This window comes from Macadamia integrifolia, unplaced genomic scaffold, assembly GCF_013358625.1.
Source record: "Macadamia integrifolia cultivar HAES 741 unplaced genomic scaffold, SCU_Mint_v3 scaffold1507, whole genome shotgun sequence".
Classification (NCBI taxonomy): Eukaryota; Viridiplantae; Streptophyta; class Magnoliopsida; order Proteales; family Proteaceae; genus Macadamia; species Macadamia integrifolia.
Genome location: NW_024868237.1, coordinates 98,064 through 121,661, shown reverse-complemented (window position 1 = coordinate 121,661; position 23,598 = coordinate 98,064). Strand labels below are relative to the sequence as shown.

The 23,598-nt window shown below is 38.7% G+C and overlaps 1 long non-coding RNA gene across 1 annotated transcript; it reads right to left on the bottom strand.

Annotated features, from left to right (window-relative positions):
- Positions 1 to 13,287: 13,287 nt before the first annotated feature.
- Positions 13,288 to 14,037, bottom strand: LOC122063977. Its single transcript, XR_006135532.1, has 3 exons — positions 13,826 to 14,037; positions 13,603 to 13,653; positions 13,288 to 13,368 (listed from the first exon to the last, which is right to left on the bottom strand). It is a non-coding gene; the product is annotated as an uncharacterized LOC122063977 (long non-coding RNA).
- Between the last annotated feature and the right edge of the window lie 9,561 nt (positions 14,038 to 23,598).

Genomic DNA, 23,598 nt, shown 5'->3' with positions numbered 1-23,598 from the left:
GGACCAGGAAACAAAGAAATAAGACCTTCAAATAAACCCCCAAGGACACAATACCCATATAGGAGCAAAACCAGCCCAAAACACAACCCGATAGGAGAGAGAAAGACCTGCTATAGAACTGGAGAGAGAGAGGTGCGGCCAGGTCTGTAGGAGTCCGATTGAGCTGCACTCTTAGGCGTAGATAGTCCCTAGGGAGGGTACAAAAACCCCCAAAGTTGAGTGGATTCTGATGGCTGGTTGTGAAGTTACAAGCTTTCTTGATTTTCTGACCTAGGAGAAATAATCACAGGCTTCAGGAGAGAGAATCAAATCTGGTTTGTAACTTGGACAGATCTGAACTTCTGAATATTCACAACAATCGTATACTTCAACAGCAGTAACTTTAGGATAAAATAGAAAGCTTTAACCAAGAAGAAACAAAGGGAAAAGTGGAGGAGGAGCGGCTGTCTCGGCCCGGGCTTCTCACCCACAGCTATCCCGGCTGTTCTAAGCAATTGACTGCAATTATTCTTTATTCAAATCTCAAATTATGAGTACATAAGCTTCTCTATTTATAGAGGGCAGAATAACAATCAAACTACTACTAGGAGCTAGTTTCCCAATAGGACTAGACACTCCTACTACAACTAGGAATTCAAAATTGGACTAGGAATAATAAACTTATGTGGAAAACAAAGAGTCCTAAGACAATTTGGACTCGACATACTGCTTACTTAACTCGATGGGCCCAATGGCCCACTAATTAATTAAAAACAATTACTAATTATTCCCCTAGCCGATGGGCCCAATTGGCCCTTATTTGTACTAGCCACTCAGGTGGACCAAGAAGGGGTTCGGCTGGCTTCTTGGCTGGACCCTAGCCACTTAGGTGGACTAAGGCTGGACCCTTCTTCCTCTCATATTTCCTTCCATAATGTGGATCTACATCAGCTCCCCCTTTCTTAGAATCGTTCAACTCCGATGAATGGGTAAGGGACATGTAGTGCTCATAAAGGTCCGTGTCAAGGCATTGAAAGTCATCGGCATGGATCCAAGTACAATTCTCTCGTGGTCGACCTTTCCATTTAATGAGGAAGGAGTAGTACCCTTTGCCCCCACGAACTATGGTGAACTTGTTGTCGAGAACATCTTCGATGACATCATCTTTAGGGTTTACAAATTGAGGAAGTTTGAGGGTGTGTTCAGTGTCACCGTCATCAGAATGGTGTCCCAAATATATTGTCAAATCAGCTACATTGAAGACATTGTTGATCTTCAGAGTAGGAGGTAGCTCTAGCATGTAAGCATTAGTGCCAATACACTTCAAGACCTTGTAGGGACCCATGTTCCGAGGATGGAGCTTGTGCACTGTACCAGGAGGAAACCTCTCAGGTGGAATTCGAACCATTACCAAATCACTGGGCTGAAATTCCACGTAGCGACGATGTCGATTGGCAGTTGCTTGGTATCCGTCATTGCTAACAGCGATGTGACGATGAACATCAGCATGTACCTCCGTGATGTGTCTAAGGAACTCATCGGCTTCTACACTAATACGGGCCTGAAGTGGCAAAGATACCAAGTCAACCGGTCGTTGAGGCTGCAGTCCAAGGACAATCTCAAATGGTGTACGACCTGTGGTGCGGTTGACGGAACTATTATAGGCGAATTCAGCAATATCCAGTATAGATGGCCAAGTCTTTTCATAGTCTCGGACTAGACATCAGAGTAAGTTGCCAAGACTTCTGTTCGCCACTTCCGTATGTTCGTCTATTTGAGGATGAAATGCAGTGGAAAACTTGAGTTTAGTATTTGTTTTCAGCCATAGAGTCTTCCAGAAGTAGCTTATGAACTTGACATCCCTATTTGAAACAATTGTTTGTGGTAGACCATGTATGCGCACTATCTCTTTGAAAAAGAGTTTGGCCAAGTGACTTGTATCAAGAGTCTTCTTGCACGGGATAAAGTGTGCCATCTTGGAGAAACGATCTACTACCACAAATATGGAATCATACCTTTCCTGTGTAGGTGGTAAGCCTAGGACAAAATCCATGCTTATGTCTTGCCAAGGTGCATGTGGAACGGGCAATGGTGTGTACAATCCTGTATTCTTCTTTTCTCCTTTAGCAAGTTGACAAGTGCGGCATCTCTGTATCACATGTTGCACATCTTTTAAGAGTTGAGGCCAAAAGTATAAGTCTTTCATCATGGAGTATGTTTTGTCCTTGCCAAAGTGTCCACCCATTCCTCCTCCATGTAGCTCTTGAATCAAGTGATGTCTCAAAGAGGTGTTTGGGATGCAGAGGCGAGTGCCTTTGAAAGGATACCCATCATGTATAGCAAATTTGTCATCCCGTCCTCCTTGTAGGTTCTTGAATACTTCTGAAAAATCAGCATCACTAATGTACTCCTCTTTAATGTGTTCCACTCCTGCACTTTGTACTGTGAAGGTGTTCATCATTATCACCTTTCGACTAAGTGCATCAGCCACTTGATTCTCCTTCCCAGCTTTGTACTTAAGAGCAAATACGTATCCTTGCAAGTATGAGATCCATTTAGCGTACCGATCACTAATGGTCTTTTGTGAGTGCAAGTATTTGAGTGCTTCATGATCCGAATAGAGCAAAAACTCTTTGCCAATTAAGTAATGCCTCCAATGCTTGAGGATTTGAACAATGGCATAGAGTTCTAAATTATAGGTAGAATGCCTTCTTTTTGCATCATTCAACTCTTTACTATAGAAGGCAATCGGATGGCCCTCTTGTATAAGCACTCCTCCTATCTCAACATGGGATGCATCAGTAGCCACTTCAAACATAAGATCAAAATTGGGTAGTCTAAGCACTGGTGCTTCTGTCTTCTTTTGTTTGATCAAGTTGAAAGCTTTAGTGGCTGCCGGAGTCCACTGAAATGGGACTTTTCCCCCTTTTTTGCATTCTGTAATTGGGGCTACAACGACGCTGAAATTCCGGATGAATCGTCGGTAAAATGAAGCAAGACTGTGAAAGCTACGAACCTTGGTCAAGGTCTTTGGAATAGGCCAATCAACGACACTTTTTACCTTCTCCGGATCAACTTCTATGCCTTGTGAAGACACAATAAAACCAAGGAAGATGACCTTGGGCAGCATAAAGGAACATTTCTTCAAGTTGATGTATAAATTTTCTGCCTGTAGTACTCTCATGACACGTCTCAGATGCTCCAAGTGTTCATTTTGTGCTTTGCTGTATATTAATATGTCATCAAAGGACTTTTCCCCCTTTTTTGCATTCTGTAATTGGGGCTACAACGATGCTGAAATTCCGGATGAATCGTCGGTAAAATGAAGCAAGACTGTGAAAGCTACGAACCTTGGTCAAGGTCTTTGGAATAGGCCAATCAACGACACTTTTTACCTTCTCCGGATCAACTTCTATGCCTTGTGAAGACACAATAAAACCAAGGAAGATGACCTTGGGCAGCATAAAGGAACATTTCTTCAAGTTGATGTATAAATTTTCTGCCTGTAGTACTCTCATGACACGTCTCAGATGCTCCAAGTGTTCATTTTGTGCTTTGCTGTATATTAATATGTCATCAAAGTACACTACGACCAAGGATTAAAGTATCGGTATCGATCACCGTATCGGTCGGTCAAAAATAAGATACGTATCGGAGAGTATCGTATCGTATCGGAGATACACTAAGATACGCTAAAGATACACACATAAATGGATAGGAAACATTTTTTTAAACACTTTTGCATAAAGAATTTGTTAAAAAAAGCTATTGATAACATGTATTATGCATAAACACTAAATTGAGGGTATCGTACTAAGAATTCAAGGTTTGTAGTTGTCCCATAAATGTAAAATCCTTGTTTCCAACCTTGATTTCCACTTTAGTTAGAGAGAAATATGGCTGACAGCAACTTTGAAACAAAAACCCTTCAAAAAATCNGTTGTTTTCCATTCATCCCTGGACGGATTCGAATTTGATGGTAGCCACTCCGTAGATCAATCTTTGAAAAGATGGAGGCTCCTGTCAACATGTCGAGCATATCATCCAAACGAGGAATAGGAAATCTGTTCTTTACCGTGATTTTGTTAATAGCCCAGCTGTCAATGCACATACGCCATGATCTGTCTTTCTTTGGTGTCAATAGGGATGGTACTGCACATGGACTCATACTCTCAACCAAGAACCCTTTCTTTAATAAATCATCCACTTGTCTCTTGAGCTCAGCATGCTCTGTAGGACTGAGACGGTAAGTGGGTAGATTAGGGAGTACTGACCCAGGCACAAGGTCAATGGCATGCTGAATATCCCTCATCGGTGGTAGTTTATCAGGCAATTCCTCTGGCACCAAATCTGAAAAATCAACAAGTAATTGTTTGATTTGTGGGGGATGTTTGACCACTATCACTGGTTCAGCAGCCTTGGTAACAAGAGCTATGATTAGGCCAATTTCTTCACCAAGGGTCAGGAATTCTCTATGGGGCAGCACGCATAGCTTGTTGTCCACAGTGTTCTTCTTGCTGAAATTTTCTTTGCATGGTTGCTTCTTTTGCTCAGTGGTTGTTTTGGAAGAGGTCTTAGCAACATTCTTTAAGACATGTTGTCTCCTTAGTTGGGCAGCCCTGAACTTGTCTTTTACCTGAGGTATGTTGAGTGGGTTTAGAATGAATGGTTTGCCTTTGTGATCGAAGATGCATTGGTTCTTAGTACCTCCCACTATCACATTGTTGTCATATAATCAAGGCCTTCCAAGTAGTACATCAGTGAGGACCATGGGGATGACATCACACCATACACTTTCTTCATAATCTAAGACCTTCAATGGGACTAAACACCGTTGAGTTATAGCCATGGTGTTGTTGTCTAAAAGAGATACCTTGTATGGCTGTGGATGGGATTCAGTCTTAAGCTTTCCGTCAATGACAAAGGCTTGAGATACCACATTCACACAACTTCCACTGTCCACAATCACTTGAGCTTTGTGAGGTCCACTAGACATTAAGGTGTAGAAGATATTGTGCCTCCTCCAGTCTTCACCCTTAGTTTTAGACACTAGGATTCTTGCAACCACATTAACATAAGCATGAGGATCATCATTCTCTGGTGTAAGCTCATCTTCCAGTTCATCCTCCTCTCCTTCAACTGCAACATTAATAGTAGTCCAAGCGGCATCCCAAGGTTCGTGGATTTGTAAATCCGGATTGGATTCGATGGCACTGAGACAGAGTTGGATCGTCCCCGCTTAGGGCAGAATTTTGCCATGTGTCTAGTCTTTCCATAACTGTAGCATGTCACAGATCCACTCTCCCTTCCCATTGGAGCCTTCTCCTTATCCTGTGTATCTTGTGGAGCTCGGGTAGGAAATTCAATAGGTTTGGTTGGTACATAAGGCTTTTTGTTGTCAGTTAGCTGGATGTACCTTCTGGAGGTTATTTTGATCAGATCCTCTGCTTCTAGTGATTTGTCAAAATAAGTGCTTAAGGAGGGTATCTCGATCACACCAAGCTTCTCACGAATATCATACCTTAGCCCTAGTTTGAAACGGGATATGAGCAATTCTTCATTTTCTTTATGAGCACCTATTCATGAAAGCAGTTCATTAAAACGATCAATATAATCTCCTACAGTCATAGTACCTTGCCTGAGAGTATTCAACATGTCGTAGTGTCGACGTCAGTAGGTGGGTGGTAAGAATCTATCGTTAAGGATAAATTTCAAGTCTTTCCAATTGTGAGGCATCTGATGACTGCGGATTAGCCTTTTCTCTTCATTCCTCCACCAGTCCTTAGCTCCACCAACTAACTTAGTGACAACTAATTGAACTTTCTTTTCTTCAAGCAAACGGTACCACCGGAAGTAGTCATCAAAGGAAGTTACCCAGTCCTGGTAGTAGAGGGGATAGTGTCTCCCATTGTACTCTTTCAATTCTAACTTGACCTTGTACGTATCGTCAGGCTGATAAAGCTGATTGTCATACTCATCATACTCATCATTCTGAGCTGGGACATTCCTTCTAGGTTGCATAATGACTCTTCTAGGAACATTACCAATGCAATTGACAGCAGGTTGAACATTAGTTTGGGCAACAGTTGGTTGGGTGTTAGAGTGGGCAGCAGTACTCTCTTTTAGATCAGCCAACTGTTGGTCATGTCCATCCAACCTCGTAGACAAGGCTTGGATTGCTTTCATCACATCTTGAAGGGTGGGTTGGGGTTTTTCTGTCTGAACCATAGCTCTGATACCACTTAATGCAGGAGTAAATTACAAGAAACTACCCCAGCAATTTATAACCCCAAACAATACCAATAGGACCAGGAAACAAAGAAATAATACCATCAAATAAACCCCCAAGGATACAATACACATATAGGAGCAAAACCAGCCCAAAACACAACCCGATAGGAGAAAGGACGTACTATAGAGCTGGAGAGAGAGAGGTGCAGCCAGGTCTGTAGGTGTCCGATTGAGCTGCACTCTTGGGCGTAGATAGTCCCTAGGGAGGGTACAAAAACCCCCAAAGTTGAGAGGATTCTGACGGCTGGTTGTGAAGTTACAAGCTTTCTTGATTTTCTGACCTAGGAGAAATAATCGCAGGTTTCAGGAGAGAGAATCAAATCTGGTTTGTAACTTGGACAGATCTGAACTTTTGAATACTCACAACAGTCGTATACTTCAACAGCAGTAACTTTAGGATAAAATAGAAAGCTTTAAACAAGAAGAAACAAAGGGAAAAGTGGGGGAGGAGCGGTTGTCTCAGCCCAGGCTTCTCACCCACAGCTATCCCGGCTGTTCCAAGCAATTGACTGCAATTATTCTTTATTCAAATATGAAATTATGAGTACATAGGCTCCTTTATTTATAGAGGGCAGAATAGCAATTAAACTTCTACTAGGAGCTAGTTTCCCAATAGGACTAGACACTCCTACTTTAACTAGGAGCTAGTTTCCCAATAGGACTAGACACTCCTACTACAACTAGGAATTCAAAATTGGACTAGGAATAATAAACCTATGTGAAAAACAAATAGAGTCCTAAGACAATTTGGACTCGACATACCACTTACTCAACTCGATGGGCCCAATGGCCCACTAATTAATTAAAAACAACTACTAATTATTCCCTTAGCAGATGGCCCAATTGGCCCTTATTTGTACTTAGCCACTCAGGTGGACCAAGTAGGGGTTCGGCTGGCTTCTTGGCTGGACCCTAGCCACTTAGGTGGACTAAGGCTGGACCCTTCTTCCTCTCATATTTTCTTTCATAATGTGGATCTACATCACAAGTCACATCACACACCAAAACCACTCTGCTCCAAGGTTTTTGCCTGGCAGCAAGTAGCCCTTTCTTAGCGGCTCTCACTCTGGCACCAAGTTGCCCCTTCCACGCACGATTTGGGTTGAGGATCGACAGCTCTGATACCACTGGCACAAGCTTGGAAGAACTCAACCTCATAAACAAGCTTACACGTTGAAGGAACCCAAAACCATATCAACCCACATCAGTTCCCTTTAGAAACAATTGTGGGATAAGCCCCCCATATGACTGATATGAGACAGTAACCGAGTCTCAGCTAGAATAGAATGTCTAGCATGCCCTATAATAACACTAACGGGCGTATCCGGTGCAAGAGGATCCCGCATGTGCGAGGTCCAGGGTGGGCGAGAACTACGCAACCTTACCTGAGAAAAACCACCTCTTCCACTAACAAGATCCTTCCCATCTGTAATGTTGGATTTCATGTTGAGACCACCTTAAGTCCTGCCAGAATAGGAAATCCGATAATGTAGACTAGGGAAAATAAAACCCTAATTAAGAAATTGGAAAAGGTTCCCTAAGCTGGTGGGGCAGGTGCGCTAGCACTTCTGTGTCTATCTCTTTCGTCCTTACATGAAATGACCTCGCTGCCCTCCTATGTATGATACTGTTTTATCGCACCTCATTGGTAAGCGCCTCTATGCCGATTGCTCAAAGAAGCCTCCCCCTTAAGAAATTTAGGGAAATTTTAGCCATAGTCCACTACAATTACAGGACATATTGAAACCAGAAACAATGATAGCAAGTTCAACTAAGGACTGAAATGAATGTTTAAGAATCTGATTAATATAGTATAAAACAGAATTTATATATGAGTTAAAAAAGAGAATGATTTTCTATTAGATGGACAGATTAAAGGGAAACTGGGAAAACTAATAAACAGCGAAATTTGAAGGACAAGAGAAAAGAACAAGACTCAGATCAATCCGAAATTTGGGTGATGTACCTTCTTGATTTGTTCTATTAGTTTATTAAGGAAATCAATTTTCTGTTGGGATTTTATGGGCCCAACGTGGTAGGTTAGAAACACAAAACAGATCATGGTGATGTAAAGAAAGGGAAACTGAAAGGGAAACTTAGGTATATGGGGTCTGTTTCAACAGAAAATAACAGTAGAATAATTTATATTTAATATCAGATCAAATTATATGATAGATACTCTGTCCTCCTTTTGTTGTATATATTCCTCCGACCTTTAATTTTTATCATTCTTTTTCTTTACCATTCTCAGTTACTGTTCAGAGGTACCGTTTACAGGATGGTTTCAAGAATCTGAATTGGAACCCTGATTCCAGTCAATTCAGACTGCTGATTATAGTTGTTACAAGTCTATCATGAGAAAGGAGTCTAGCGCAAGTTGCAGACTCCTCCCTTGGGTTTTCCTAGTCCCAATAGGACTATCCTAGTCCTATTAGGACTGAGTGCAATTAGGAGTTAGCAATTAGTATTAGTTTCCTATTTTGTTCTTTCCTATTCCTAGTAGGACTTGTAATAACTAATATATTTAATGAGTAAAGGAGGGCAGCCCCAACCCAATCGATTGGGACTCCCAAGGTTCCACAATCTCTCTGATCCAGCCCAATCTGGATCCAAATTCCCAATTCTATCTGGCTTTTTCTAGGGGTTCAGACTGATTCCGGCAGAATCAGAATCAGTGTAGGCCGATTCCACTTCCTCAAACACTGGTTTAGTCCCACAACAGCACCTGGTCTTTAGTTTCTTGTATTTTTAATATTTTTTTTAGGGAAAAGGACAGGTATGCTAGCGCATTACCTAGGAATAAGGTATGCTAGCAGGATTTTAACCGTGGGATTGGATTCCCTTAAGTAAAACCGTTAGATTGAGAGAAAAAGTCCAAAGCTTCAATCCACCGCTGCTACACCTTATCTCTCCCCTAATGCTATCTCCACCCTTGGTCTAAGATTCAAACCACGTCGGAACGTTACCACGTCGGAACGTTGCCACGCCGGTGGTCGCCGGCGGTTCCCAAAACCCTCCACCCCCAACAGCACCGCCCTCTCCCTCTCAATCCGGTGTTATTCAGGCTAATCGATCATTCCAGTGAGCTCACCGACAAGAATTTTACAGCAATGGTAAAGAATATCTTACCAAGCATCCCAAGCTCTGGTCATGGCTGAACAACCTGAAATCTTCTCAGCGCTCACTTTCCGCCGTGATCCTCTACTATACATCATAGTTCCTAAACTCCGCTATTAAGCATCCCCTCACACCCACTGCCCCTTGGCCGTGACCTCCACTGCCTCGACAGCCCTAGTGAATTATTCCCTCGTGGGAGGGATTGAAGCACAACTTCATATTTCCTTAACCAGTCATCTCCTTCTAAAGCTCTTGTTGCCACAAGAGGCAGCTGGGAAGCCGAAATCAAGACCATGAACACAAACTTTTTACTCCCAAAACAAAGGGCACAAGACCATGACCGTTAATTTTTAAAAGAGATGAACTTTGATCTCTTCCTCATTTTGAACCTAATTTTCACTGAAAAATACTTTTAGAGAAGATGAAGTCATAATCTATACAAGATCAAGAAAATGTGATTCACGGCCATTTGGTTTGTTCACCACCGCCTCTAAACTGGTAGGAAAATGGCAAAGATTCACAGGAAAGATGTCGGATCTATGGTTTTTGGTCGTTCCGGAGGAGGAAATTTCAGGTTATGGTCTGCATTTTTCAGTGCTGCATTTCGCCAGAAACTCTTAGATACAATGATGTGTGGTGTTCCTCGGCACCACTACGATCATGACATTGGTGTTGTTGAATAACCAGTTGAGAAGCCGAACCAGAAGGAAAATAAAAATAGTCAGATTCGAAGAGGAATGGCAGATCAGGGAGTTTATCAGAGCTTATGAACTTGACTAAAGCATCGGAGACGGGAGTGTATGAAAAGGTGGAGACAAGGAGGAAAATTGAACTTGCCGGCGGCGGTGATGCTTCGGGCACACTGGCAGGAGAAGGGATCGTGGTTGGGAGTGTAGTAACCGGAGCGGCGACAGGTGACGACAAAGGAACAGTTGGGCAGAAGAAGACCGTGGAGCCGCAGTATCATAGTTTTTAAGGCAGTAAGGTGACGGAGGCGTTTGAGGGTCTTTCGGAGCTCCTTAGCGATAAGGCGGGCATAAAGCGTCGCCTTAGCGATAAGGCGGGCATAAAGTGTCGCCTTATTGACTAAAGCATTCCTGTGTAATTTTTTTATAAAACCAATCTATTTGGCTCAAATCCTAGTTGAATCCTATTACTCATATGTTAAATAAATATTAAAGGTTCATATTCATACCAATGTAAGATATTCATCAATAAAACAAATCAATAAAATGAATAAACTAAGTTCATCTTCATCAATCATCAATCATCAATCATCAATCATCAATCATCAATCATCAATCATCAATCATCATAACATATTAACACATAATATAAATACAAAATTGTGAAACAAAATTATAAATATAAAGAAAAAAAGACATAAAAAATACAAGTATTTATTATAGTTACCTCTATGATGCCAAAATGAATACCTAAGCCCTAAGGTCATCCACTATATTTTTACTCCTGTCAAAGAAGAATGAAGCTCACCGCTACTGGAGCAAGCTCACCGCTGCCAGAGCAAAATGGTCGCCTGGATTAGTGGTTCTCCATTGTTCCTTGATTCCTTCTTAAAGCCCTTTCTTAAAACCCTTGACAAAATCCAAACCCTGTTTGTGAATCGTGTTTTTGTTTTGTTTGTTTTGGTTATTTTTGGTGGAGTAAAGCTGATCCCATACATCTCAAGTGTTAACAAAACCATACACCTACCAATAAAAAATCTATATTTGGAATCTTCATCAAGCAATTTTAAAATGTGTTTAAAAAAATAAAAAATATATAAAAAAAAACCCATAAGGCGCCACTTCACATAAGGCGGAGCACTGCCTTACCATCTCTAGACCGCATCAGCGCCTTAAAAACTATGCTCAGCACCAAACCTTAAAAACTATGCGCAATATCATAGTTTTTAAGACGATAAGGCGACAGAGGCATTTGAGGGTCTTTCGGAGCGCCTTAGCAATAAGGCGGGCATAAAACGTCGCCTTATTGACTAAAGTGTTCCTGTGTAATTTTTTTATAAAACTAATCTATTTGGCTCAAATCCTAGTTGAATCCTATTACTCGTATGTTAAATAAATATTAAAGGTTCATATTCATACCAATGTAAAATATTCATCAAGAAAACAAATCAATAAAATGAATAAACTAAGTTCATCTTCATCAATCATCAATCATCAATCATCAATCATCAATCATCAATCATCAATCATCATAACATATTAACATATTATATAAATACATAATTATGAAACAAAATTAGATATATAAAGAAAAGAAGACATAAAAAATACAAGTATTTATTATACTTACCTCTATGATGCCAAAATGAGTGCCTACACCCTAAGGTCATCCACTATATTTCTACTCCTGTCAAATAAGAATGAAGCTCACCACTGCAGGCGCAAAATGGTCGCCTGGGCCAGTGGTTCTTCCTTGTTCCTTGATTCCTTCTCAAAGCCCTTTTCTTAAAACCCTTGACAAAATCCAAACCCTCTTTGTGAATCATGTTTTTGTTTTGTTTGTTTTGGTTATTTTTTGTGGAGTAAAGCTGATCCCATACATCTCAAATGTTAACAAAACCATACAACTACCAATAAAAAATCTATATTTGGAATCTTCATCAAGTAATTTTAAAATGTGTTTTAGAAAAAAAAAAAAAACCTATAAGGCACCACTTCACGTAATGCGGAGCACTGCCTTACCATCTCTAGACCGCATCAGCTCGCCTTACCAGCGCCTTAAAAACTATGCGCAGTATTGGGCAAGTTTTTTAGGACAATGATTATGAATGGATGAGATCTTCTATGTTTCATCTAACGGTTAAAATCCCACTAGCATACCTTATTCCTAGGTACTGTGCCAGCATACCTATCCCTTTTTTTTTTTTTTTTTTTTTTTTTTGTTCATTAATAAACCCTGTTCAACTCTACATTGTTCCCACCACCTTTCCTAGTAATTCAGCTTTAGAAATTACATAAACTAGCATGTGTTCCATCACCCCAATAATATAAAAGGAACCCTACCACTTCAAAACCCATTAGGTATTCTCTCTCACACCAACACTTTATCAAAATCAAAATGCCCCCCAACAAAAAAAAAAAAAAAAACAGAGAAACTCATTTCAGAATTAAAAATAACCACAAGATTAACTCAACATGGCCCCAAGTTAGCCGCTTTTTTTTTTGTTGTCACAAAGAAAACTAAAAACTTTATTCGCATATTGCAATCAGATAGTTGGAGAACCATTACCCAAGATTTCTCCTTCAAATCAACCCCTCTCTCCCAATCAACAATATAATATTAAAAACAACCCAAAGAGGAACTGCATTGGTGACAACAGATCTTGATATCGAGTACCCCAAGAAGCTTAAAATTCTATATTTGGCATACCATTGATGAAACAAACATAAAACCAAGCAATCTATTTCTACCTACTCCCCCTCCGTCAAAGAAAGGCTACCTTTGAAAATTGTTAACAATTATAGTGGTGACAATTACCTAGTTATTGTGGGTTTTTCCTCTAACATGCTCTTGATGAGATCATTGTCTCATCATTAGCTCCCACAAATACCCACAGGCACCCCTTTTATAAAGGGAGCGGAAATATAACCATAAAAACTCCAGAAAGCAATGTCATTAGTAATTTAAGATATTGGTTACTTAAAATTACATAATATCAAATCAAACCATCCTTATCAGTATTAATCAACAATACAGAGTTGGCTTAATTGATATAAAATTGAAACTTCAATTTATCAATAACAATTCCACGTCCATATAATCGTGCAATAAAACAAAATCAAAACACAGAAAGAAAAAATTAATTAATTAATTAATTAATAATAATAATAATTCAAGTTATACTCCAAACAGAATTAGTCAAAATTAAACAGTGCAAAGAACATCCACGGCGATTCACATACCATGGTTAAAACAATAGAATGCGCTTGTTGTGCCACCAACAGCAGAACCAATCTAAATCATAAAAAAGAGGAAACTTTAGAAACGAAACAAACAGAGAAGTAATCAATAGAATTGAATCATTGCAACCCATCGATCCAAAGAGGGTGGAGATAAAACGCTTAGATATTTCAGAACATCTTTAAAACCTAATTGGAGAAAAAAGTAAAAAATAAATAAATAACAAACAGGATGGATTAAAGAAAAAATAAAAAATAAAAAAAGGAAAGACAGAAGATCCCCACCAACCATGGAAAAGCTATCCCTGATGAGCGGGGGAACAGTCCAATTGCTGGTTTCCTGAGAAGAATCGAAAAAAACATAACAGAAGTACAAAACATAACTAACGCTATGAGAAAAAAACATCAAATTAACAATCCACTAAAACGGAAAAAAATTTAAAGAGTGATATTTTAGATAGTCATAGAAATTAGACAAAGCAGATATAAGATTAAGAAGGATCACGAATTACCATTTCTTTCGAAAGAGGGCCAGCACAGTGAGGGCATCTAAAACGAGGAGTGCTTGAATCCTCCATTACCGATACATCAACCTTGAATCCTCGTTTTAGATGCCCTCTCTGTCTCTGTCTCTCCCTCTCTCTGTCGCTCTCTCTCTCTCTTCACCCAGTCTGCCCGAAGCTACGAAAGCATAGACTATTAAGCTGTAAGCAGCGTAAAACCGCTCTCTCAACCCCTAAGAAGCAGAGAATGCTAATGAGTCAAACTGTCAAACCGCTGGTCCAAATCCGGATCGACCATTTAATCGGTCCCGGTCAAAGCACATCATTCCGGCCTTAATATATCCCCGGTCTCTCTTCTTTCCTTTTTTTTTTTTTTTTTTTTTTTTTTTTAATATCCGGGGGAGTGGGGGTGGTGGGGAAGAGATTTATTTGTCTTTCCCCAAAAAGATCACTACTTGGTCGCATAGCCACTGCACCAATGTGAGGGCCAATGAGATTGTGCGCAGCCTTAACATATAAGGAATTATTTATTTCACAATGGGTAGAACGGTAATTCGTGCCCTCTTGTATTTGGGCGTAAGAGCCTCGCAACAAGGTTACATTTTTTTTCCCTTCTTCTTAATGAAAGAATAACACTAGGATTAGCTAAAACAAAAGGTTTCTACATTATTTACATCAAATTTAAGTACGTCTAACCTATCTATTATATCCACTACGACTAAAACTAACATCGTATCCACTACAACAAAAATACACTTGTAGCTACGAATATTTGTCTATGATTTTTAAAACTGCGGCTATAAATGTCTTATAAATGCAGTTTCTTCATGTATGATAATTGGGGGTACATATTATTGTGATATTTAAAAACCGCAATAATATAGGAACTTGTAACTACGGAAACAAAACGCAGTTAAAATCGCAATAATATCAGATACTTATTATTGCGGTGTTTAAAACCGCAGTAATAGAAAACCTTATAATTGTGGTAACAAAACAAAACCATAATTAAAAGTCACAATAATATAAGATATTTATTATAGGTGTATTTAAAACTACAATGACAGAAAATTTTGTAAATGCGAAAACAAAACTGCAAGCAAATACAGCAATAACAAAAAAACCTTGCAACTGTGGAAACAAAATTGCAATTGAAAATCGCAGTAATAAGGGATACTTATTACTATAATATTTAAAACCGCAGTAACATAAAACCTTATTACTATGAAAATAAAACTGTAGTTAAAAATCATAGTAATATAAGATACTTATTGGTGCAATATTTAAAAACCGTAGTAGAAAAACAAAATCGCAACAAAATGTGAAATTGTGTAGGAAACAAAGCCCCGACGCCCTTCCCCTTAGGGATGTCAAAACCTAACCCAAACCAAGGTTCTAAAACTCGGGAATGGTCACAGGAACAGTTAAGGTCGATACCGTTTCGATATCATTTTAGAACAGATTGGATCAGACACTATCAGACAATCGCATTAGTTTTGGACTAAGGTCGGCCAAACTAGCCCACACTGAACCAAACGATATTCAGATCGAAAATCGAACATATTAAAACCAATAAAAAACTAATTCGTCACAAGGAGACTCAGTCCTATTCAGATATGTAACCTCCAAGCAAGGAGCAAATCTACCTAATTAAAAAAGGTTACCTATAAGGACTCTAGGTCTTCCCAAAAAGGAACGAGAGTCCCTCTCCAATCGGGATACTCGCTGTCTTTGCTTACTCTAAATAAAACTCTTACCATATCTGGACTCCTACACATTCTAGGAAGCTTACCAATTTTGGGACTCTCCATAATTGTCTTACGACAACTATAAATACTTGGGTAGCCCCTTTGAAAGGGACCAATACTTTTTGTTACTTTTGAACTATACTATTTGTAGAGAGATCTAACTTAGGCATCAGAGAATCCTTCGCCGGATCAGCCTGGCATTCCCTCTTTTCTGTCTGTTCCTCTTTACAGGTTGCATAGAGAGCCTAGGATGATTTCTCTCCACAACAAATTGGGGTCGTCCGTGGGAAATGATGAGCACATTTATTTGTGAAAATATTAGGTAGTAAAGCATGCATTTTTACATATTTAGAATGAAGCTACATTGAGTTTTACTCTCTTTTTGTAGGTTTTGTATTTTCAAGGCTTAGAGAATATCGAGCATCATATCTCCAATTTTACAAGTAAAGAAGTCCTGTTTCTTTTTATGGCTGCAAAGAGGACGAAATTCTGAGCAAGATTGACGTGTTGCATTAAAAGTACACATTCGTTGTGATACCCGTACACGTGATTATTCTTTTTGGATCAGAAAAAGAATAATGGACTAGAAGTGAACCGAGATGCAGGCCCAGCCCTTCAGCAGCTATCCTAAGGGAACAAAAGAATATTCTAAATGCCAACAAAGTAGAAGGGTCCTTCTCCTCTCTCTCCTCCACCTTGGTCGACACACCCTCTTTTCTACTTTTTTGGAGATTTTATGAAGATTTTCTTTCCTAATTTCTACTTAAAGACAAGGGGTATGGAAGGAATTTCCAAATCAATTCGAAGATGTCCAAATTGATCAAAGCAAGCACAGAAAATTCGGCCAAGAGGGTTGTGCACAAGTTTGAAGAAGAGAGAGAGAAAATAAAGAGAAAAAAAAAGGAAAAAAAGAAAAAGACAAGGAAATAAGAATCTTTCCTATTTCTTCTTCAGTCTCTCCCCTCCACCTCACAAAATCGCCCAAGGGTGTTCTCCTCGTTCCCCCCCCCCTATTTTCTCTCTTTTCTCTTCTCTTTCCTATTTTCCACCTCATCAACAAAAATCTCAAAAAAATCACCTAAATTAGGAAACCCTATTCGTTCTCTTTTTTTTTTTTTTCTCTCTTTCTTCTCTCCCCTCCCCATTCTCTATATAATAGATTCGACCAAGGGGAGGGAGGACACACTTCTTTTTTTGGGTTTTCTCTCTTCATCTTTTCTTCTCTAGTTTTATTTGTGCTCTAGGTCTAGTTTTAGTTCTCCTTTGCTTTTGGCTTTAAACACTTTTGTAATTGGTTTTTATTTAATGAATGTAATGTCTTTTATTTTTATGGTTCATGTTATTCAAGTTATTCAAGTTATTCAAGTTATTCAAGTTGTAATAATTTTAATTTACTAGTTCAAGGCTTAGATCTAGGTGACAAGACCCGAGCTTTGAAACATCTTTGTTCAAGTGCAAGTTTTTCTTCAAGATTTATTTTCACCAGGCCAAGCAATTTCAAATTTGGTTTATTCTAGATCTAGTTTTTAGGGCTGGTAGTATCTCAAATTAGCCAAGTTTTCAAGTTCAAGGATTGAAGTTCAAGTAAGTAGGCTTCTTCATAAGTCTTCTCACCCTACTCTCATTCCTTTTTCTTGCTACCCATTCATTCTTAATTTAGGATTTAAATTTCAGTTTTTACTTTGATGCTTTCCCTTTCCCCCAAGGTCCTTGGCTAGATGCATGTGTTGGCTTTGCTCCTCTCTAGCTATGGAGCCATCCTTTTATTGCCTTTACTTTCAGTTATTTACTTTCAGTCATTTACTTTGCCTCCCTTCTCCTAAAGCTAAGTAGAGCAGCCCTTGTAAGAGTAACACTCTGGTCAAGTAGGGAAGCTCATGTTATATATGATGCATCCTTCGGGCTAAGTAGAGAAACCTACTTGTGTGCTTCTCTCTAACTTTGTTCCCTTTATTTTCACTTTTATTTACTTTTCAGCACTTTTACTTTCAGTTATTTGCTTTTTAATTGTGTGGTTTAAGTATTTAAATTCCTAAATGATGAATGGTTAGAGTTAGATGTGAATGGTTAGGTCATTCAATTTTTATTGCAATTTCAATTCCAATTTCCCTAGATGTGTTGGTTAGGACGCTTTTAGATGCATTTTGTGTTAGGATGGTAGTTAGAAGTAGATCACAAACACTATTCTATACACTTTCGTTTTACTAAAAGAAGCGAAAAATAAAGTGGCTGCCTCCTTGTGTTCGACCTGTAGCTACGATGATCCGTACACTTGTCGTTACTTTTAAAATTCAAACAAGTTTTTGGTGCCATTGTCGGGGAGACAATTCCATGTTATTTTTCGCTATCTTTTGGTAAAACGGAGTGCTTTATTTTCTTTTTCTTTTATCATTTATTAAATTTTTGAGAATAACAACTTACAATAATAGTTGTATCGGTGGAGGTCATCAAGTTTCATAGTATGGTAAAGACAGGTTTCGCCCTGTAGCAGTACCTCAAGAATTGAGCAACCATAGATCCCTACCGGTAAGCTCCCAAAATGAAAAATGGGTTTCTCAGATGGAAACTCATCAAATAAATCTTCCATTAATTCGGTAGTTAAATATATATCTTCTTGAGAAATCATCTAACACTCCACAGGTGAATGTTATCAAGAAGGTATCAACCACTTATATCTATAAAGAAGGAACAGAAATTGAGTCTGTTCATCCTCCTTTTCAAGCCTTAAAAGTAGGTACAAATCAGATGGTTGTTCCCCTCAAGACTTCCAGTAACACTTTGCATCTATTAACTGAATTTCATCTTAGTCAAGTTGTTGAACAAAATAACTTTATTAATTTATGTCTTCAGTCTATAGGAAAACAAATTGATCGTATTGAGACGATAGTAGATTCCTTAAAGGCATTTACTCCGTCTACCTCCCATGCTAAAATTGAGCATACCAATAAAACTATCTGACCAGCTTTTGCTTCTCAACCTAGAAGTACTCCAAAGCCAGTTTCTGCTTCTCAACCTAGAAGCAATCAATCTGCCCTTTTTAAACCTCCTCCAGTTTTGGAAATCCCAACAAAGAAGACTGAGTCCAATATCCTTGATGAAATTGTTACTTGTCTCTATCAACTTCAGGTTTCTAAGGACAAAGAGAAACAGGCTATGACTCTTTCTTCTGCTGAACCTTCTGATTCTGAAATTGAAATAGCAGAGAAAGAATTCCAATCTATGCTACCTCAACAGGCAGTAGTTCCTGAGTCAGTTCCTCAATTAAATCAAGTCATGAGGAAAGCTCGTAAAGTTATGGTTATCGCTCCTACCAATTACTATTACCCTCGACCTTCTCTTGCAGACTTCTAATTTGAGGTTGAAGGACAATCAACAAACTTTCAATCGATGGTAATACTATTTTTGAGTGGAATATTGATGGTTTATCTGAATACCAAATCATCAATCTTTTAAAACAGATGCTTATGTATGCCACAACAGCAAAACTGAACCATTTATCTGATTCTGATGTTGCTAAAATGATAGCAATGGGATTTTCCGATTAACTTCGTGGTTGGTGGGATTTTTACTTGTCTGAAGAAGTTAGACAAAAAATTATAAATACTGTAACCAGTGTGCCTCAACAGCAGATTGAACAACTTCCTGGTGGTAATTATGCCCAGCAAATTGTTTATGTTACCCAGGAAGATGCTATTAATACTTTGGTTTACATTATAACTCTTCACTTTGTTGGACTGGCTGAAATTCTAGCTGATCGAACAAGAGAACAACTTATGAATCTTCGTTGTCCTACACTATCCCATTATAGATGGTATAGAGACATTTTTTTTACTAAAGTCTTATCTAGAGATGACTGTAACAATTCCATATGGAAAGAGAAATTCATCTCTGGTCTACCTCCTTTATTTGCTCAAAAGGCAAGGTATAGACTTAAAGCAAAGCATAACGACACTATTCCTTTCGAGTAATACACCTATGGGGAATTAGCTACTGAAATATGCAATGAAGGTCTTCAACTCTGCACATACCTCAAACTTAAAAAACAATTGTCTAAAGAGAGACAAGCTGGATTTCGAGAACTTGGAGATTTCTGCGAACAGTTTGGATTCGAGAAAGTTCATCTTCCAGGATCCAAGAAAACTCATCAAAAACTCTCTAGGTTTTCCAAGCCTAAATATCAGGCTAAACAACATTATAAATCTAAGCCTAAGTGCTTCTTTAAGAAACGTTTTTCAAAATCTCTTCCTCAAAACACTTTTCTGACTAATAAACCTCCTGTTTGTTATAAATGTGGAAAAAGGACACTACAAGAATAACTGTCGCATTAAGGCTCGAATCAATGCCTTAGAGATTGATGAGTCTCAAAAGCAAAATCGTAAAAATGTCCTACTATACAGCTCATCCAACCTTGAGCCTAACACCGAGTCTGACTCAGATCAAGATATTGCTCAGCTTGAGTTTGACAGTGATTCTTACGAGTCTAAATCCCAGACTCTGCAATGCAGTTGTGATCCTTACTAAGCTATGCTTAAGGAAAATGGCTTGATGGTTCTTTCAATCGAAGAGTCATTCCTCCTAAAGACAATTAAGGCACAACTCTTACATGAGTATATTACATTAGTCAAGGATAATACTCGATCTAGCCCTATTCCTGCCATAAAATCTACGGTTCAAGATTACAGTTTCAAAACTATAATTAATCGGGTTAAGGCTACCTCTCAGACCCATGAACCTTCTATTCAGGAACTCTATAAAGACCTCAATGAAGTTAAAACTGAAGTTAAGAGTCTTAAACATAGAATCCAGACTTGAACTTTATAATGAAAACCAATTGATTGAGCACAATTTTGAAGAAGAAGCTTCCTTCTAAGATCTACTAGCAACTCAAAATATAGTAGCTAGTACCTCTGCAACCCCTACTGTAGTTTCTTCTGAAGACACTCAAATCTTGACCATTCAACAGGTTAAAACTCATCGATGGCATGTAAATATTGACATTGTTGTAAATCAAGAGTTTAGCCTAAAGACTATTTCCTTAATTGATTCAGGCACAAATATTAATTGTATTAATGAAGGACTCATCCCTTCAAAATACTTTGAGAAGACTACTCGAAAGTTGGTTACAGCTGACGGATATAGAATGCAGGTTAAGTACAAACTCTCCTCTGCTTCTATTTGTAATAATGGACACTGCCTGAAGACTCTTTTTATTATGGTAAAAGGAATTTCTCAATTTGTACTTTTAGGCACTCAATTTCTATCCCAGTTGTATCCTTTATAGATTGATACAGTCGATCTTCACTCTATAATAAAATACTCACCTTATAACCTTTCATTTCATCAAACCTCCAAAGGTTCAAACGGTGAATGAAATCTGGACTCAAATACAGTCCAAAGAAAATTTTATCTACTCTTTATCCACTAAAATTCAGCAAAAGAGCATTCAAAATAAAATTGATGACCCTACCTTTCAAGTTAGAGTTAAAAACTTTCAAGCTCAACTTGAAAAGGAAGTCTGTTCAGACATTCCTACGGCATTTTGGTTTAGGAAAACACATATCGTTACTCTTCCATATGAAGATAACTTTTTCAAAAACTAGATTCCCACAAAGGCTCGGGCAGCTCAAATGCCTGATCATTTAAGGGAAACCTGCTAGAAAGAAAATTTTGAACTTCTTACTAAAGGTATTATTAGACCTAGTAAATCTCCCTAGAGCTGCATTGCTTTTTATGTAAACAATAATGCTGAAATCGAAAGGGGTGCACCCAGACTTGTCATCAACTACAAACCTTTAAATAAGGTTCTTAAATGGACTCGATACCCTATCCCTAATAAGAGGGATCTTCTCAATAGATTATACACCTCTAACATATTTTCTAAATTTGATATGAAATCAGGGTATTGGTAAATTTAGATTACAGAACAAGACAGGTATAAGATAGCTTTTGTTGTTCCATTCGATCAGTACAAATGGAATGTTATGCATTTTGGTCTTAAGAATGCACCATCTGAATTTCAAAACATTATGAATTAAATCTTTAATCAGTATTCACAGTTTATAATTGTGTATATTGATGATGTCCTTATTTACTCTTAGGACATTTCTCAACACTGGAAACATCTAAATCTGCTCTTTTCTGTTATTCGACAAGCAGAACTTGTCGTCTCTGCCATAAAGATAAATTTATTTCAAACTAAAATTCACTTCTTGGGACATTACATCTCATTTGGATCTATTATTCCCATAAAATGAGCTATCCAGTTTGTTGATAAATTTCCTAATGAAATAACAGATAAGACTTAACTTCAAAGGTTTCTTGGTAGCCTTAATTATATTGCTAAAATCTACAAGGATTTAGCAAAGGATGCCAACCTTTGTTCAATAGGCTTAAACAATAGCCTGAACCATGGACATCTGTACATACTAACTTTGTCCAAAAAATTAAGCATAAAGCTAAAGAACTACCATGCTTAAGTCTAGCACGACCCGATTATTTTAAAATTGTTGAGACGGATGCATCTGAATTCGGATATGGAGGTATACTGAAGCAAATATGTCCTAATCTTCCTAAGGAAGTATTAGTACATTTTACTTCTGGTACTTGAAATCATACTCAACAAAAATATTCAACAATAAAGAAGGAGATTCTTTCACTTGTTTTGTGTATAACCAAATTTGAGAGTGATCTTCTAAATCAACATTTTCTTGTTAGAGAAGACTGCAAAGCGGCTAAAGATATCCTTGAGAAAAATGTAAAGAATTTGGCTTCGAAATAGATCTTTGCTTGATGGTAGTCGCTACTTTCTGTTTTCGATTTTAATATTGAATTTTTTAAAGGTGATACTAACAGTCTGCCTGATTTCTTAACCCGAGAATTCTTGCAGGCCTCCTAAGAAGGCAATCATCCCTGCCTCACCAAATAAAGATGTTGCCTCATCCTCTTCCTCCAGGCAATTGCAAGAAAACCTTCTGAGGTATAAGGTATTGCCAGACACCAAGCAACATGATGAACATGAAACAAAACCTTGGCGAGCTGATACAAGACTTCCTCGCTCGGTTCACAAAGGCTGCATTAGAGGTGAAAAATCTTCCAGAAGGGGTAGCACATAGCTCGTTGTGCAACAGAATCATGCATTTGGAACTAGTGCAATCACTAGCCCTCGACCTATCAGAAACAATGCCATATTTTCTGGAGAGGTGCAATCAATATGCCAATATGGATGATGCACTGGCAACCATGGGAATGGCAGGGAAACCCAAATTGGAGAAAGACAAGAAGAGGACTCAACGCCCGAGGGAGGAAGATCGGGAGTACAAGAAAACCACCGGCCCATGGACTATGGGGAGGCCCCAAAGAGGTACGAGTTAGACAGAACCTGAACCAGCATCTTGCTAGAAATTTAGGACCAAAAGTTCCTGCGTTGGTCTAGGCCAATGGATGCAAAACCAGAAGAAAGGAATCCGAATAGGTTATACATGTATCATAGGGACCACGAGTATGACACCGAAGATTGTAAGGCTCTGAAAAGAGAAATTGATGAGCTCATCAAGGTGGGGTACCTAAACAAGTACCTAAAGCAGAAGTTTGGGGAGTAGCGACAAAGTAGAGATGAAGCCGGACCAAGCTGACAAAAAATCAAGCAGAAGGACACTGATTGTGCCGACCTCTAGGCTAATTGGCCCACATGACCCACCATCCTAACTATTATGGGCTGTCCTACAACAGAGTCAGTACGAAAGGCTAAGGCTCATGCCTGTTTCATATGTATCATCGAATAACTTGTAAAAACTGCTCGGACTGACCTGGTAATCTCCTTCTCAAATTCTGATATGGAAGGACTGAATTGGCCTCACGATGATGTTGTTGTGATCCAGCTTGTTGTTTCCAATTGCCCATTTTGCTGTGTTTTAGTGGATACTGGCTTATCAGTTGATCTTATGGCATACGAAGCATTCCAGAAACTTGGTTTGGGAATAGGTGCACTAAAACCCGCTAGTAACCCATTATATGGATTCTCTGAGTCACCCTCGA